Source organism: Vigna radiata, chromosome 11 (assembly GCF_000741045.1).
Source record: "Vigna radiata var. radiata cultivar VC1973A chromosome 11, Vradiata_ver6, whole genome shotgun sequence".
NCBI classification, from domain to species: Eukaryota; Viridiplantae; Streptophyta; class Magnoliopsida; order Fabales; family Fabaceae; genus Vigna; species Vigna radiata.
In genome coordinates, this window is record NC_028361.1 from 8,631,553 (window position 1) to 8,647,425 (window position 15,873).

A 15,873-nucleotide genomic window follows, 5' to 3' on the forward strand; every position below is an offset into this window, starting at 1 on the left:
CATCGTGGCACAGAAGGTGGTTGTGTTAGAGTCAAGGGAGGGAGAGGGAGAGGAGCTGGGAAAGATAGACTAATGTCAGGAAAAGAAATGACGTGACACACCATCGTTAGTTACCTGAGCTTATTTTTAATGTCGTTAGTTTTGGATGACGAAAAATTATGATTTCCTTAAGGAAAAGAAACAAAATGTAGCTTAATTTGAAGGAGGGATTAAAAATAAATTTGTTTGATAGTTTATAAACTAAAAACATATTTAACCCTTTATTTTATTAAATAAGAATTTTAAAAAAAAAATTGTTAAATGATAGAATTTTTAACTAAAGAAATCATTTAAAATAGTTATAAAAATGTTTTTTTTAAACTCGTAGAAATGTTTAATTAAAAATTACAAAAAAACAGAATTGTTTCAATTCGTCTGAAGAATATCCAAATTAAGCGAATAGGTGTATCAATATTGGTATTGCTCAAATTTTTAAATGGGAGAGGAGAATATATAAATTAAGCGAATAGTCTTTCAGTCATTTTTATTTTAAATTACTAAGTTATTTTTAATTTATTTAATATTTTATTTTAAAAATTCAATTGATATTGTTTTATGTTATTTGACATTTAAAAAACAATGTTGTTTTAAATTATTATTCAATAGTCTTTGACTAGTAAAAATATATACATTAGCGCGCGCCCACTATTTTATTATTGTAATAAAAAAATATTAAACTATAAAGATTTTTTATTACATAATTATAAAAATCAATAATTTATATAATTTTTTATTTTTAAATAACTTTTTATTATAAATAATATTTGAATTAAAAAAATAATTATTAAAAAGATAAAATTATAAAATAATCTTGTTATTACATTATTTAAATTTAAAAAGGTGATTACTAAAAAGATATATTAAATAAAATGTAAGAAAAAATAAATAAATAAATTAGATTAGTATAGAAGTATATATTATACATATAATCATTTAATAAATATTTAAATAGTTGTACTTATATATATATATATATATATATATATATATATATATATATATATATATATATATATATATATATATATATGAGTTTGCTAAGTTGTGCATTTTTTAGTTGGTATATTTTAGTAATGTGTATGGGTTTTAGTAGACAAAAATACCTTAATATATCATGAATTTAATGTTAAAGATATTTTATTAATTTTCATTCTTAAAACTAAAAAAAACCAAACCCTTGCACATCTTCCTCGTTCCTCTCAATCATTTTATTTTCCTCTCTCTCACCCCTCTGACATTTTCTCTATCATCCCTGTAACACCCCTCCTCGGAGTGTCACAGCAAATTATACGTTCACACATTTTAAAAACCACAACATTTATTTTTGTTACACAATAATGCAATAATACTATCAAAGTTTTCAAGAGTATTTATTGGATTTCAAACTAAATCTTAAAAGTAGTTTAAAATTACAAACTATGACGTTTTATAATTTAAAATACATATTTAAAAGTCCCAAAGATTGTTTCCCAACGCATCATCTGCTTCCATATAACATCACGAGTTATACGATCATCGTAGACACTAAGTAGGGTGAGCTAACCGAATACAGAAAAACATAAATTACAGATAAATTTACTTACACACTTCGAACATTTAATAATATTATTAGCTTAATAATAAGAATCATACTACCTCTATGTGTGACTTCGGGAATTACTCGCTTCTCATCTCTCACACGTAACAATTATTTATCTCGTTTTTTTTTCTTCTTCACACACATCTAATAAATATATAACAAAATCAGTCTCTCATATGGACCGCGGATAAGAGCTGTCATCCGCACACTGCTTTGGACATATCTTCTTAGTTCTTCAAGGACTTACCAGTAAAAATATTGGTTAGTAACATCCATTCACCAAACACAATACTCAACACAAGTCAAAAAACATTGACAAGATATTTGTACAATCTTGAAAGAGGAAAAGTAACATAACTTGAATCTACCTAACCCCTTACATAGACAAAAAGAAATAATCCTTTTTAACTACCTAGATAAATGTAAACTCCCACGGTTATTTTATAAAATCACAACATATAATAATTTTCATAAAGTCAAAAACGCATCCACGACAATGTGAAATCTGTCCACTCCAAGACAAAATGTTTCAACTTTTTAGAAATAAATAAATTGTTACCATTTACATAAGAATATTAATAAAACTCAACCGTATTAAAATTGAATATTTTAACAAACTTATTTCACCTAATTATAATTTATTTGCAATAAAATAATTTAAGCCCACTATCCAGTATATTTGGAAGATGAATGATTAGAATAAAAATTGTAACTGTTGTATCAAAATTTAACTCTAATTGAGCAGCAGAATTATTTACTAGTATTGCTATGACTAGAACTTTAACAAAAAAAACACTTTAGAGTATTTATCTACTTCACGTAATGTTTCTTAATCACGATCATGTATTATTTAAGTTTTGGATAGGTCCGAAAGAATGATCTTTATTATTAAATATTCAATATTTTAACATGTTGGAATATCTTATAGGAGCAGAAAACAACAAAGATTTGCTACAAAGTTCAGTACAAGTCAAAAAATTTTATTATAAACAATTGAAACCGTGAGAAGCATTTCAATTTTAAATCTTTATGAACAATACAGTATGGTCAAAGCACAAGTTTTCATGAGTTAAAAACAAAAAAGAAACTAGTGCAGTCCGTTAACTTTTAATCAAAATATCCATACAGTTTATAATTAAAGGCAAGAAGGTGATATAAAATCAAAGTAAAATATGAAGTCAAATTGTTAAAGTTTAAGAAACATGCACATGGCCTTAATAGTAATTAATATAAAAAATAGATTTTTAATTCTATTATCTATTAGAAGGAACCGTGAGGTATCAGATTCTCCATCTTCTCAATTTATATCAATAATATGTGAATCTTTCTCTTTCACTCATCAACATCTAGTTCATATTTTTCATATACGCATCTCAACAGATTCATGAGACAAGGCAGAAATATATGCGACGACAATATCAAGCGGCAACCAAAAGATCGGAACACGTAATTTCATATTTACAAGGAATTCATACAATCGAGAAAAAGGTTTAACTCCCCACCTCAATCCAGAAAGCTCTGTTATCTCTCGTTGTTCTAATGCTACTCTTCTTAAAGGTTCTATATCTCTTCTTTTTCCCAAGAAATTTAGACTATTTTCACAGTGACTCTTCTATATTTCTGATTTCTTTTTATTTCTTTAAGCTAGAAAACTAACGTTTTATACTTGTTTTCAGCAACATAATGGTTTAGATGATTCTAACCAAAGAGGAACCAAGTCCTATAATTTCCATTCCTTATCTCCGCAACTACTTTCAAATTTTGTGCATGTTTTGTTTCATTTCCTTGCAGCGTATAAGTTTTGTTGTATGAGGCCAAATTATCACATACGCTAGGGTCGAAAGGAAAAGGAGAAGATTATGTGTTAAAAAAAAGAGAAAATTATATGTCATGGATGATGAGAATGAGAAAGCTACGACATTCTCAATCACAAAATTTGAATTATTGACATTTACGTGACAAGAACATCTTTTCTAATCCAATAGTAATTATAATAGAGAGATTTCAATTTTCAGGGTCGAATATATACAAAGCTTAATTCACTAATTTTAATTCAAAATATTTAAAGACTAAATAATTCAAAAAAAAAAAAAACATGTCCAAGACAAGTACAACCTTTATTTTTTTTTTGTGAAAATTAGATAAAATTAGATAAGACAAAATTATAAAATGAAAACTCATTATAAAATCATTTTTTTTTAGAAATTGTTTAACGACGAGTGTTTCTGATTTTTTCACTTGGGACTACCGTAAGTAAGGGTTAAGAGGAACGAAAGAGGTGTGTAAGAGTTTGAAGTTTTTTTTTGTTTTTTTAGTTTTGAGAATGAAAATTATTCATATACCCTTGATCTTAAAACTTATAATCCATAATATAAGAGTGTATTTTTGTCTACTAAAATCCAGTAACACATTACAAAAATGTACCAACTAAAAAAGCCTACAAGTTAGAAAATCCCAATTGGTTATATTTAACAAATATGATATATATATATATATATATATATATATATATATATATATATATATATATAAGATCAAATTAACTATATTTAATAAATATTAAAATTTAATTGAGTAAAAAATATATATAAAGACAAAGTAAATGAAAGAATATCAAATTATTAATTAAGTTTTTTTAAAGAGTTAGAGATTAAGAGGAATAATTGATGAATAATTTCCCTTAAAACTGTTACTTTTATAAAATTTAATCCCGTTATCATTTAATTCTTTATTATTTATTTTGTTAAGTCTCTTAGTAATTAATATTATATCCTCCCATAGCAGTAAACGTTATAAATGAACAAACAACTAAATAAATAAAATAGAATTCACATTAAAAGTACTAATCATTCTTCAGTGTGAATTACTAGTGTCCCACCAACATACTTTACACCTACTAATAGTTATTCTCATAACTATTTCTATTTAAGTCCATTATAAAAAAAACATGTGAATTCATTAAATTCGAATCCACCAATACAAAGCATTTACATATATGATACGTACTTATAAAATGACAATTAAAATATGCACAACCACCTACTTCTTTTTTATATATAAATAAAACTAATAATACATGACAATTGTCTATATTCATCAAACAATTTATATAACAAATTTCAATAAATTTAATCCATATATATATATAATTTACCTCTAACTCGAATAAAAATTCGACTTGCAACCTTACAACTTGTACGGGTATTTATTTAGAAAATATTTGCAGGTGCATGCAGATGTTCGAAAAAAAATATTTTATACACTTTTATAATAAAATTTAAATAAAATTATAAAAAATATATATAATATAATATAAATTAAATTAAATATAATTTAAAATTTAATTTTAATTAAATTTAACCTAATAAAATATAATTTTATTTTATTTTTAATTAAATTTAATTAAAAAATATATAAGTTAATTATTTTTTTATTTTTTACGACAGATATTCGTGAGTCAGATAATATATTTTTTGTATCCAATTCGTTTAGAAATAGATATTAAAATATCCGTTATAATAACTATTCATTGCAGATTTTATGCAAATGCTAGTACCTACCGAATTTTTTGTCATTTGTATGTGTTTGTAATTTAATACCTTTATTAGGTAAAAAAAAATGCTATAAATTATTATTGATTTTGAATCATACAAACTTTAAATATTGGGAGCTCACAAAATTTATCAAACCTTCGTTTCTAAACAAATATATTTGATTTATATATTCATTTCTAAACTTTTCAATTAGACATAAAGAATTAATGTGTGATGGGACAAATGGGTGCATGGAGACTATCCATTTATACAATTTATATAATATCCTTCATGACATTCAATAAAGAAAACAAAAAAAAATTTCAACATAATTTGAATACATTTGAGTATGGGCTATTGTACGGCATAGTTCTGATAAAGTTTAAACTGATTGTTAAACAAATCAATAAATTAGGAAAATAGTCTTGTTAGAAAGTATTAAGTAACGTCGAATAGCATAAGAAAAGGTTAAGAAGTATTTGTAAGACTAATAAGTATTGGTGTTTAGTGACGAATTTTTAATAAATATTTTTTGGAGTATAAAATAACTTTATATGGATGAATAATATTTTTTGGAATACTATAATCAGTATTTGGATAAAACATAAAACATCTCAACGTAATCACACAATGTTTAGGGAACCAATCAAATGATAGTATGCATTTAAAACCAATAATTGTGACTACACAACATCTAAATCAAAATTAAGAATGATATAAGTTCATCCCAAAGCCAATTTAAATAAAGGTCCTATAAAAATAATATAAATAGAAAACTATTTCAAAGTATAAAACATAAATATTATTATTTATTCTAGTATTACATTAAGTGTTATCCACAACTATTAACTTAGAGTATTATTGGAGTATCTTTTCATATATTTTACTTTCGAATTCAAGATTGAAAAATGATGGTGAATTGAAGAATTCCAAAAATAAAGATTAATCAACATATTATAAAGGTCATCCGAATTTACAATAGTATATAATTTCCTATAATATGCCCTGTTGAGGGGTGGTAAAGCAAGAGAAAAATGAAAAAAAAAATCTTTTCAATATAAATTGTAAAACTTAAAAAAAAACTGATATTTAAAAATATTGAGACTTGACTATTTTAAAATTAAAAGATTTTAATATAAATAAATTTTTTATGAACAAGTTTTTTTTAAAACACATTATTTCTCTATAAATAATTTTTCTAGAGTTTTTTGACGCCTTACTAAGAGTTCTCATCTTCTGTTTATCTTATTAAAGAATTGAGATCGTACGATTGATCTTGGTAGGGAACTCTTTAATTTGGATTGATTAGTTTATCAGATAAAGTAAGTTCGTTTTTTACTCCTCTCTTTGGTATGTTTTGTTCTTTCTATGCAAGTGAGTTATGGTTCTTTGCATGTGTCATTTGAGTCTTCTATAAGACTCTTTGTTGATTAGTGGTATTAATGGTATGTCCTGATCATGTTTCTATGACTTGTAAGAGTAGATAGAGTTCCTTAAGTCATTGGAGTTGTCTTAACACTCTTAAAGCAGTTTGATTCTTTAAAAAGTAATGGAAAAACTAATTACCTAGACTTTGACTAGTAGAAACTTTTAATTGTTGATTGTATGTTTGTATGATAGTTGGTTTGTATTTTCCGTTCATATATGTGTATTTATGTTCATTTATATTATGTTTATATATTTATATTCCATTTTTATAGTGCTCTAAACAGCTATATATACCAATTGTATTACCTCCTTATTATTGAATAAGATACACAATTTTCATCCTTTCTTTTCTTATAACATGGTATCAGAGCCTGTTTGATTTCCTTTGTGGAGTAGCAGTGGTAGGTTCAACAGAAAAAGGTTGAGAAGAAATCAGCTGAAAATCCAAGAAGCAAGGTACTATGTTTAGATCATCAACAGAAGCAGAATATAGAGCGTTGGCTTCCACGTATGAAATTCAATGGATTTTGTATTTGCTCCATGATTTGAAACAACCTCTACCACAACCAGTTCCTCTATTTTGTGACAATCAATCTGCTATACAAATTGTACAAAATCCAGCCATGCATGAGAGGACAAAGCATATTGAAATTGATTGTCATCTCATAAGGGATAAAGTGCAAACTAGTGTAATTAAGCTCCTGCCCATTTCTGCTTCATCTCAACTTGCAGACATTCATACTAAAGTTTTGCATCCTGTACAATTTCAATATTTGTTGTCCAAGCTGAGCATTAAGGATATATATGTTGCAGCTTGAGAGGGATATTGGATTTAATTTATTTTCCGTTCATATTTGTGCATTTATGTTCATATATTTATATTCTGTTTTTATATTTATAATCCATTTTTATATTGCTTTAAACAGCTATATATACCAATTGTATTACCTCCTTATTATTGAATAAGATGCACAATTTTCATCCCTTCTTTTCTTATAACAGTTTGTGTAATTGAGATGACGAATGAAATATGACTTGTTGAGTTGGATTAGACAAGTTGAATTGTCCTTGGTGAATGTATATTGAATTGAAGATATGTTGTATATATGAGATGTCATTTAAGGTGATTTAAGTCATTGAATTATGTATAATTTGATGTTTGGTTGTTTTGAGCAACTGTGGTAAGTGTTAAACTAGTTTTGCAAGGCTAGAATGACATAAATCTACATAATCCTATTTTATAGAACACTAGTGGAAAAATCGCTTTTTATGACGGGTAAAAGTGACCTATTATGATGGGTAACCTGACATCATATCATAATAAGTCTAGTGTATTATGACGGACTTTCTGTCACCTATCATAATAGGTATAGTGTATTATGACAGATTTTCACTTATCAGCATAATATATCGAATTTATTATGATGCAACTAGATTTACCTACCATAATATGTAACGTTTTATGACAGACTTTTTCACCTATCATAATATGTAGAACATATTATAACAAGTAATTGTTCACCTATCATAATATATATTTTTCAGAAATAAGCTTTTATTACCTAAATTGTTCACCTATCATAAAAACTTCTTTTGTAAAAAATACCATTATTACATTTGACATATCCATTCAATTTACAATTAATTTCCTGCATTATAATCTCATCAATCAATTTATAATCAATATAACATGAAATGAACATATTCAATTAAACTAATATAATGAAATCCATTTCAAACATTAAATTGTGTAATAATATTTAATACATAATTTGTAAATCAAACCATATATTAAATCCAAATATAACATTAATCTACACTACATTGTAGTCAAGTTTCTACAATTTACTAATACTTAAAATAAAAGAAGTTCACTTAGTTCTAATGTCTTCAATGTTTGGAGCTTCCATTGGAGATGAATCATTAAAGATTTACAAATAAAATAGTTAAGTTAGAACAATTTTGTAATGAACAGTTAGATAAGTATTTAGTTAGTTTTTTAATACCTTATCCCATGAATCATTAATGTTTGAACAAATAATGGTGCGCATGTGCTTCATTATGTAATACCCACATTCATAGTTGCCCAATTGATGTGGACACTGCAAATTAAACACAAATAATCAAAACTCATTCAAACTAAGGACACAGAAGATCATATTATACTCAAGCTATAGCCTTTGTACCATGTACCTCTGATCAATTTTGGTAAACCAACAAGCCAATTCCTCATAAAAATAGCAAAATCATAAAATACAAAACACATGTCAACTTCTCTTACATTAGGTGTCACTATTTGCATCTTCTTCCTAAATACAGATGGAATACCCCGCAACCTTGAATGAGCTTCCAAAGACCTACAAAAGATAGACATTCATTATATCATTATAAGCATATAGGAAGGAAACAAAATAAAAAGGTAAACTTACGCCTCCAATTTTTTTTTATGGACAATGTGTTAGCTTTCTTATGTAAGGAACATAAGAGAACTACAAGAGAACGATCCAGAACAATTACTAGCAATTGTCAATGACCCCTGCAAGTGACAATAATATTAATTAAAAATAACTTTTAAATTACTTACCAAGAATTCAAAATTTGTGTACTCACTTATGCAAGTAAGGTGCTAAATAAACCTCTTTACTAGCTTTTTCAAACATCTCTGTTAAGTATTTTTGCACCTCCTTCAATTTATTTCCTATACTTTGAATGATAACAGGTCAAGAAATCCATAGTTAGTAGCATTCTTTCTCTCAATGTTAAGGTGATGCAAATGCCTTCAATATGAATAAATAATGTTAGAATCAATACATGAATGCAATATGAGAGTATTTTCATGGTTTGTCAAGGTTGAACTTACAAATTTCAAACTTGTAGAACTGTTGTAGAGAGAAGATCATTACCAATGACAATCTCACAAATATCCCTATGACATACAAATAAAGTGGTGGTAGCAGTCTTGCATGTCAGTCTTGCTAGAACAATGATAATTCAACTTGTTGGACAGTGCTCTTATGCTACCATTAATCTCCTTCTCCACTCCCTAAAATTAATGTTACCTTGGTAGAGATGGTTACTAGGCTTTGAAAAAGTGGCTGAAAACATAACAGTGAATAAATTATCTAAAACACTTTTCAGTCCAGTCTAGAAATTAGTCAACAGACTAGTAACCTTACGACAGAACACTAAATGAATTATCTAAAACTAATTTTTAAAAAAAGGAAGGTATAGATTAATGAATAAACAATAAAATTGTAGAAAAGAAAAAATAAACCCTTTAATCTACATGTTATATGATTCAAAACAATTATATGATTCAAAACAGTAGATTGATTCAAAACAATTAAATTGTAGAAAAGAAAAACTAAAATCTACATGTTATATGATTTAAAACAATGGACATTGACCAACTTCAATTCTAACCTTTTAGAGAATGAGCCACCACTCTACTTTGACCTTCACCACAAAAACTCTTCTATAATGTGAATGTTAGATGCTTTCTAATCAGTTGAATTCTACAGCATTTGACTGTCACAAGATTCTGAAGGTGGTCAGAATATCAAGCATGATTAACATAATGATAAAAATTGCTAGAAATGATAAAAATGTCAACTTCCAAAAGTTCTGAAAAGTCAAACAGATAGAAAGAAGCATGATCAACATAATTTTCTTAACATGATAGAAAATTAAATTTATTAAAATCTTATATTAACTAAAAATAAGATAAATTAAATTTTATCTTATAAGTTAATTTTATAAAATTTAAATTATATTAAAGTATTGCAGTGAAGATGCTTCATCATTTAATGAATTAATAAAAAAATAATTAAAGATTATAACAAATCTCAAGACTATGAAAAGGATTGAATTCACATAAAGATGTGATTTAGCAACAGACACAAAAATACTCTCTCTTGATGGAATTGTTGGAACCTTTTGACTTTCTTTCTCAACTTTTGCAGAAGCAAGCTTCCATATTCACCTATGATTTACCCTTTTCCATCACTGGAAAAAAAAAATTGTTAAAATTTTTCAGAAAGGCAAAAGAAAAAACTATCTCAAACAAATGGAATATTTCCATAAAGAAATTTCAAAGTTTTGGGCCAATTGCATCTTCTGCATTGTTTTAGAAATTATTACTTTGAACAAAGGATGTTGACTCAACAATGCATTATAGTCATTCTCCATCCATCTCTCAGAAGACAACTACAACAAATGCAAATTTCTGAGCTGTAAAGCCTTGAAATTAGGAAAGGGAATATGAATTTTCTTGCCTGTTTGTAGCTAACAGTTGAAGGGTAAAACACAATCACATTGTTCTCGTTTTTTGGATGATGAAGCAACACTTTCTACAACCTAATGTTGTTTGTCTTCATGGTGGATTCCATTGTCTGTACTAAACTGTTTTGACAGAGTGAAAATAACTTGGTTTCTGTGTAGTCATTTTCTTCGGTAATAATAGCTATTCAATTTGCTTTTTATTATCTTCTGCTCCACACGGAACAACTTCAAGTTTAATTAAGACTAAACCTCAGAATAGTCAAAAAAGAAAAAATGGAAATGAACTGTTGTTTTCTGTCGGTATTTTTGTTAGAAATAGAGATAAAGAAATGAATTGCGAAGTAGAAATTATGGACTCGTATTTGCTTCAAGAATTGCAGGTAGCAATAAAGCATTTGCATTCTTTTTTAAGTTTTGTGGATAAAATTTAAGAAGAAATATGTGCAGACAGAAACAGAATACATAGTTTAGAAATGGACAAATGGTAGCAGCCAAAAATATGCTTCTATTCCATCAGGCGACCCTTTGGCATTCTGGAAATAATAAAAGAAAAGAAGCGTATATAACTACAAGTGTGGAACTTTTCTTTTATCTCCCAAAACTAATCAAAAAAAGTTTGTGGATTGTTTTAGTTGTTTCTCGCTATTGAATTAATTCAATGGATTGTTATGAGAAAAGATACTTAAATTTAAGCAAAGAATGATGTCAGATATCTCTAACTATGCACCATCCAGATAAGTCAGTCCCACAGGGATATTAATTGCATCAGGTCAGAAAGGTTTCATAACTAAATACCTGGCAATCTAGAAAATCAAAAAGAACGTTGCAGCCTAAGATCCTGTTTTCATCTGTTCGGGTTTGTTCTAGAAGAGTCCGAATAATCTCTAACAAACTACCAGCAAAAAAAGGCCTGCAAAATTAGGAATTGTCATTTGAATACCACCTTATATTTCAAATTAAAAGAAGAGGCAATAGCAATCAGCCAATACATATCATAGGAACCACAACTTCATTGTATAAGAAAAACTATTACACGGTTTTATATTACCTCAAATTTGTAAAATCACCATATGAGAAAAAAGGTTTGAAACAAGATCATGTTTTACATCCTTTTCTAGTTCACAAACTTTAGGATATTCATATCACTGCACAGTCATTGTAAATAATGATAAAAAAAGGAAATTGCATAGTAAACATTTCATTATTCAGTGAATTAAGATTGATGTAGTAGTTCATGCTAACAAGTGCCATGAGGGCACTGGTTAAAGAGCATTAAATACAGCCAACGAAATGCTTTTAATTACTTAACTAAATTATTTAATAACTTGTGTGTTTCTGGTATACTAATACAAACATGGTTCAGACATTGTAACAAACATGTTATGAGCATTGTTTTTGAAGGTAGAATTACAAAACAACAATGAATTTGATCAAGCAGATTATGCACAACACAATAATCTGTTATGGAAGTAAGAAAGTTTGATACCAAAATAAGAGCAAATTTATATCATTAGCATTTTGAATGAAATTCTCTATTTCTATTTCTTAAATCTCTTGTTTAAGAAAATAAGAAACATGGATCTGTCAAAGAAGTTGAAAAGAGGAAAAACAGTGTCTCAAAACTATACCATTTTTCACATTTTTTTTATTATATTTCTAATTTATTAAAGTTACTTAACTAGACCATAGTAACAGAACCCTGAAAGATTGAGTTAAGAACTCGAAATTGAATTTTCAATAGAAAAGCAATGCACCTTCTCAGTTCAAAAGTTTCAAAAGTTGCAGACACATTCGTCACGGAAGCAAAACACACCAAACCAGAAACTAACGTATGCTGTATTTTTATAAATTTCTCAAATAAGTGCGTATAGGAGAAGAAAACGCAAAACTAAAGCAAATCAAGGTACTTGCATAAGCTAAAACTAACCTTCCAAAGAACCTAGGTTAGCTCGTACCTCCATAGTGAAATGACTTTCAAATGTATAATTTGAAAGTTTTTTTTATGTAAAAGTTAACTTTTAGATTTAAGTTGAGAGGAAAAAACGATTGAATAATGCAATTTAGAAACTTTATTTTTATTAAACAATATATTTTTGAATTATAACATTAAATTTCACATGTAAAAAAATGGATTCCAGAATTGGAAATCATAATGTAAAGACAAAGTGGGAATTTTTGTATTTATGGAGATGCAGAAGAAAAATATGGGAATTCCTGAATCTTATGTTGCAATGTTATGTTATGTTGCAATGTTATGTTATGAATGCAGGAAGAAATGTGCAACATAACATTGCATCACCGTTTGCACAAACATAAGATTCAAGAGCAATGAAGAAACTTCAGAAAGTTTAGTTCATACTTCATACCACCATTCTTCTATCTCTTGCTGTTACTGCTTGAATTTTAGCTCATCATGTAAAGGTTTCACTTCAGATGCTTAGTCTTTGGATATTAATTACTTTCTAAAAATTCTCACTTTTCTCAATATTCCCTGTCTTCTTTAAACACCATTTCTCACACTATATTAACATTGTAGAATACTGAAAATGTTTTTGACACAAGATCTTACATAATTTAATTTTAACTTATTTGCTAACGTAAACTTAACTTAATCTCTTGTTAATTTAGCTTGTCGATCTTACATAATATGTCATCTCTTAGTCTAATCTCAGCTCCAGAAAATCAATTGAATGGATCTCTTTCACCCTCCCCACTCTAGAATTACTTGCAATTGCTATGAACAAAAAATCTCAGGTTCAATCCCACCTTCCATCACTAGTGCATCTGTTCTTCTAGTAATTGATATAAGTGAAAACCATTTCAATGAACAAATTCCAAGTCTGGGGAAGCAACAAGATCTTCAATATCTGCCATTGTATAGGAACAATCTAGGAGATAATTCGACTAAAGATTTGGAGTTTTTAAAATCATTCACAAACCTTTGTAAGTTGCAAAGGGTGGATTAAAGCTACAATAACTTTGGATGTCATTTACCAAATTTCTTGGGCAATTTAACCATGCAACTCAGTCTACAACATCTTGGAGGTAACCTGATATCAGGAGAAATTTGTGTCATTAGGAAACCTGATGGGCTTAACTCTCTTGACGATGGAACACAACCACATTGTTGGAACTATACCAACTACTTTTGGAAAGTTTCTGAACATGCAAGTGTTAGACCTAAATGCAAACAAGCTGTCAGGAGAGATAGGAAACCTCAGTCATTTGTTTCATTTGGATATGGGAAAAAATGTGGTAGAATGAAATGTTCCCCCTAGTATAGGAAATTGTCAAAAGTTAGACATCTAGACCTTTAACAAAACAACCTTGAAGAAACCATAACCTTGAGGATTTTTCATCTTTCCTCTCTAACAACCATGATGAATTTGTCCAAAAACACATTGAGAGGTAATACATCAGAAGAACTGGACAGTCTACAAAATCTGAATTAACTATATATATATGAGAATCATCTGTCTAGTCACATTCGTCGAACTACGGGAGAATGCATTATGTTGGAATATCTCTATTCACAAGGAAATTAATTACAAGGATTCATACAATTCTCTTTGGCATTACTTAAAGGTCTTCAACGTTTAGACTTGTCACAGAATCAATCGTTTGGAATTCCAAATGTTATACAAAAAATTTATTTCTTATGTCAATCTATCTTTCAACATGTTAGATTATAGGTTCTAACTAAAGGTGTCTATTGAATATAATGAAAAACTAAGTATGAAATTAATCTTCCTTATGTAGAAAATATACATAGGGTATTCTATTTATAGTAAAGGAAATATGGACTAGGTCTAAAATATAAATAAAAAATAATAACAAAGAAACTAAGATAAAAGATAAAGATAAGATATTTATCTAATATATTTAATAATTTAATATATCTAACACTTCTCCTCAAGTTGGTCCGTACAAATTGTATGTACCAAGTTTGTTATAAATATAATCAATTCTCGGTTTCGTAAAGATTTAGTGAAAATATCTACTAACTAATCACTTGAGTTAACAAATTCAGTCTTGATGTCTCCATATAGAATCTTTTCTCCAATGAAATGACTCTCAATCTCAATCTGATTGTCACATATGTGTCATTTGAGTGACATCTCCAAATTGTAACTCTCTAATAATTGCTTAAGCCAAACAAGCTTACAAGTGGTTGAGACCATAACTTTATATTTTGCTTTTGCACTAGATCTTGCCATAACATTTTGTTTCGTGCTTGTCCACAAGATCAAATTACCACCAGTGGAGACGAAATATTTGGATGCAGGTTGGGAATCCAAGCATGAGTCCAAGTTCCACATTGGAAAGAATCGAGAGTAAAGCACTATATAAAGGTGAAAGTGTTGGGAAAATCTCTCAATACACACTCAGATATTTTTTCCAAAATTGAGTCTTGTTATTCATTGATAATTAAATTTATCCCAACAGAAAGGTCCATTAATCTATTGTCTTAAGATTTTAGGTAGAGAACGGTGTCAATCCATTATGTGGTTAGGTTCAAATCTCATTTGGTATCATGCCTTCACATGAAGGCGTTACTGAGATCTCGAGACTTTGGAATATGGTGGAAGACGGGCACGTGATGAAGACGTTCTTCAAGTAGGAATGGATAATTTGGTTGTAGCAATGTGATCTAACATTCACTTATCTTTTTTTCTGATCCTTCATTGCAGTCATCCACATTCTTTATGTGATAGAAATCTAATTTTTGACAAATTTGGGATGCTTGACTTGCAGTGGCGTTCCCTCTGGGATGCTTTACTTGCTAGCTATAACTTTCATAAGTCTTCCAGGATTCAACTTTTGTGGCTTAAAACTGTCTCTGTACTCAAGTTACCAAGTTATATATAAAGCTGGCTAAGAATTGGAAGAGTATAACCATCTATCGGTCATAAATTCTTGGCCAAAATGAACTATTTTTCTCCTGTGTTACTTTCATTACATGTCTATCTGTTTTCTCTCTTTGCGTTAAACTCAGTACCATTTACCCCAAAC

At 28.1% G+C, this 15,873-nt stretch overlaps 1 long non-coding RNA gene across 3 annotated transcripts; it reads right to left on the reverse strand.

Moving 5' to 3' along the window:
* Window positions 1–8,331: 8,331 nt before the first annotated feature.
* On the reverse strand, window positions 8,332–12,712 carry LOC106776905. Of its 3 annotated transcripts, XR_002670024.1 has the most exons (9): window positions 12,615–12,712; window positions 11,656–11,770; window positions 10,513–10,584; window positions 10,003–10,107; window positions 9,440–9,674; window positions 9,190–9,277; window positions 9,009–9,115; window positions 8,861–8,936; window positions 8,332–8,681 (listed from the first exon to the last, which is right to left on the reverse strand). It is a non-coding gene; the product is annotated as an uncharacterized LOC106776905 (long non-coding RNA). The 3 variants fall into 3 exon arrangements; XR_001376908.2 differs by lacking the exon at window positions 10,513–10,584; XR_002670023.1 differs by lacking the exon at window positions 10,513–10,584 and having other exon boundaries at window positions 9,190–9,282.
* Between the last annotated feature and the right edge of the window lie 3,161 nt (window positions 12,713–15,873).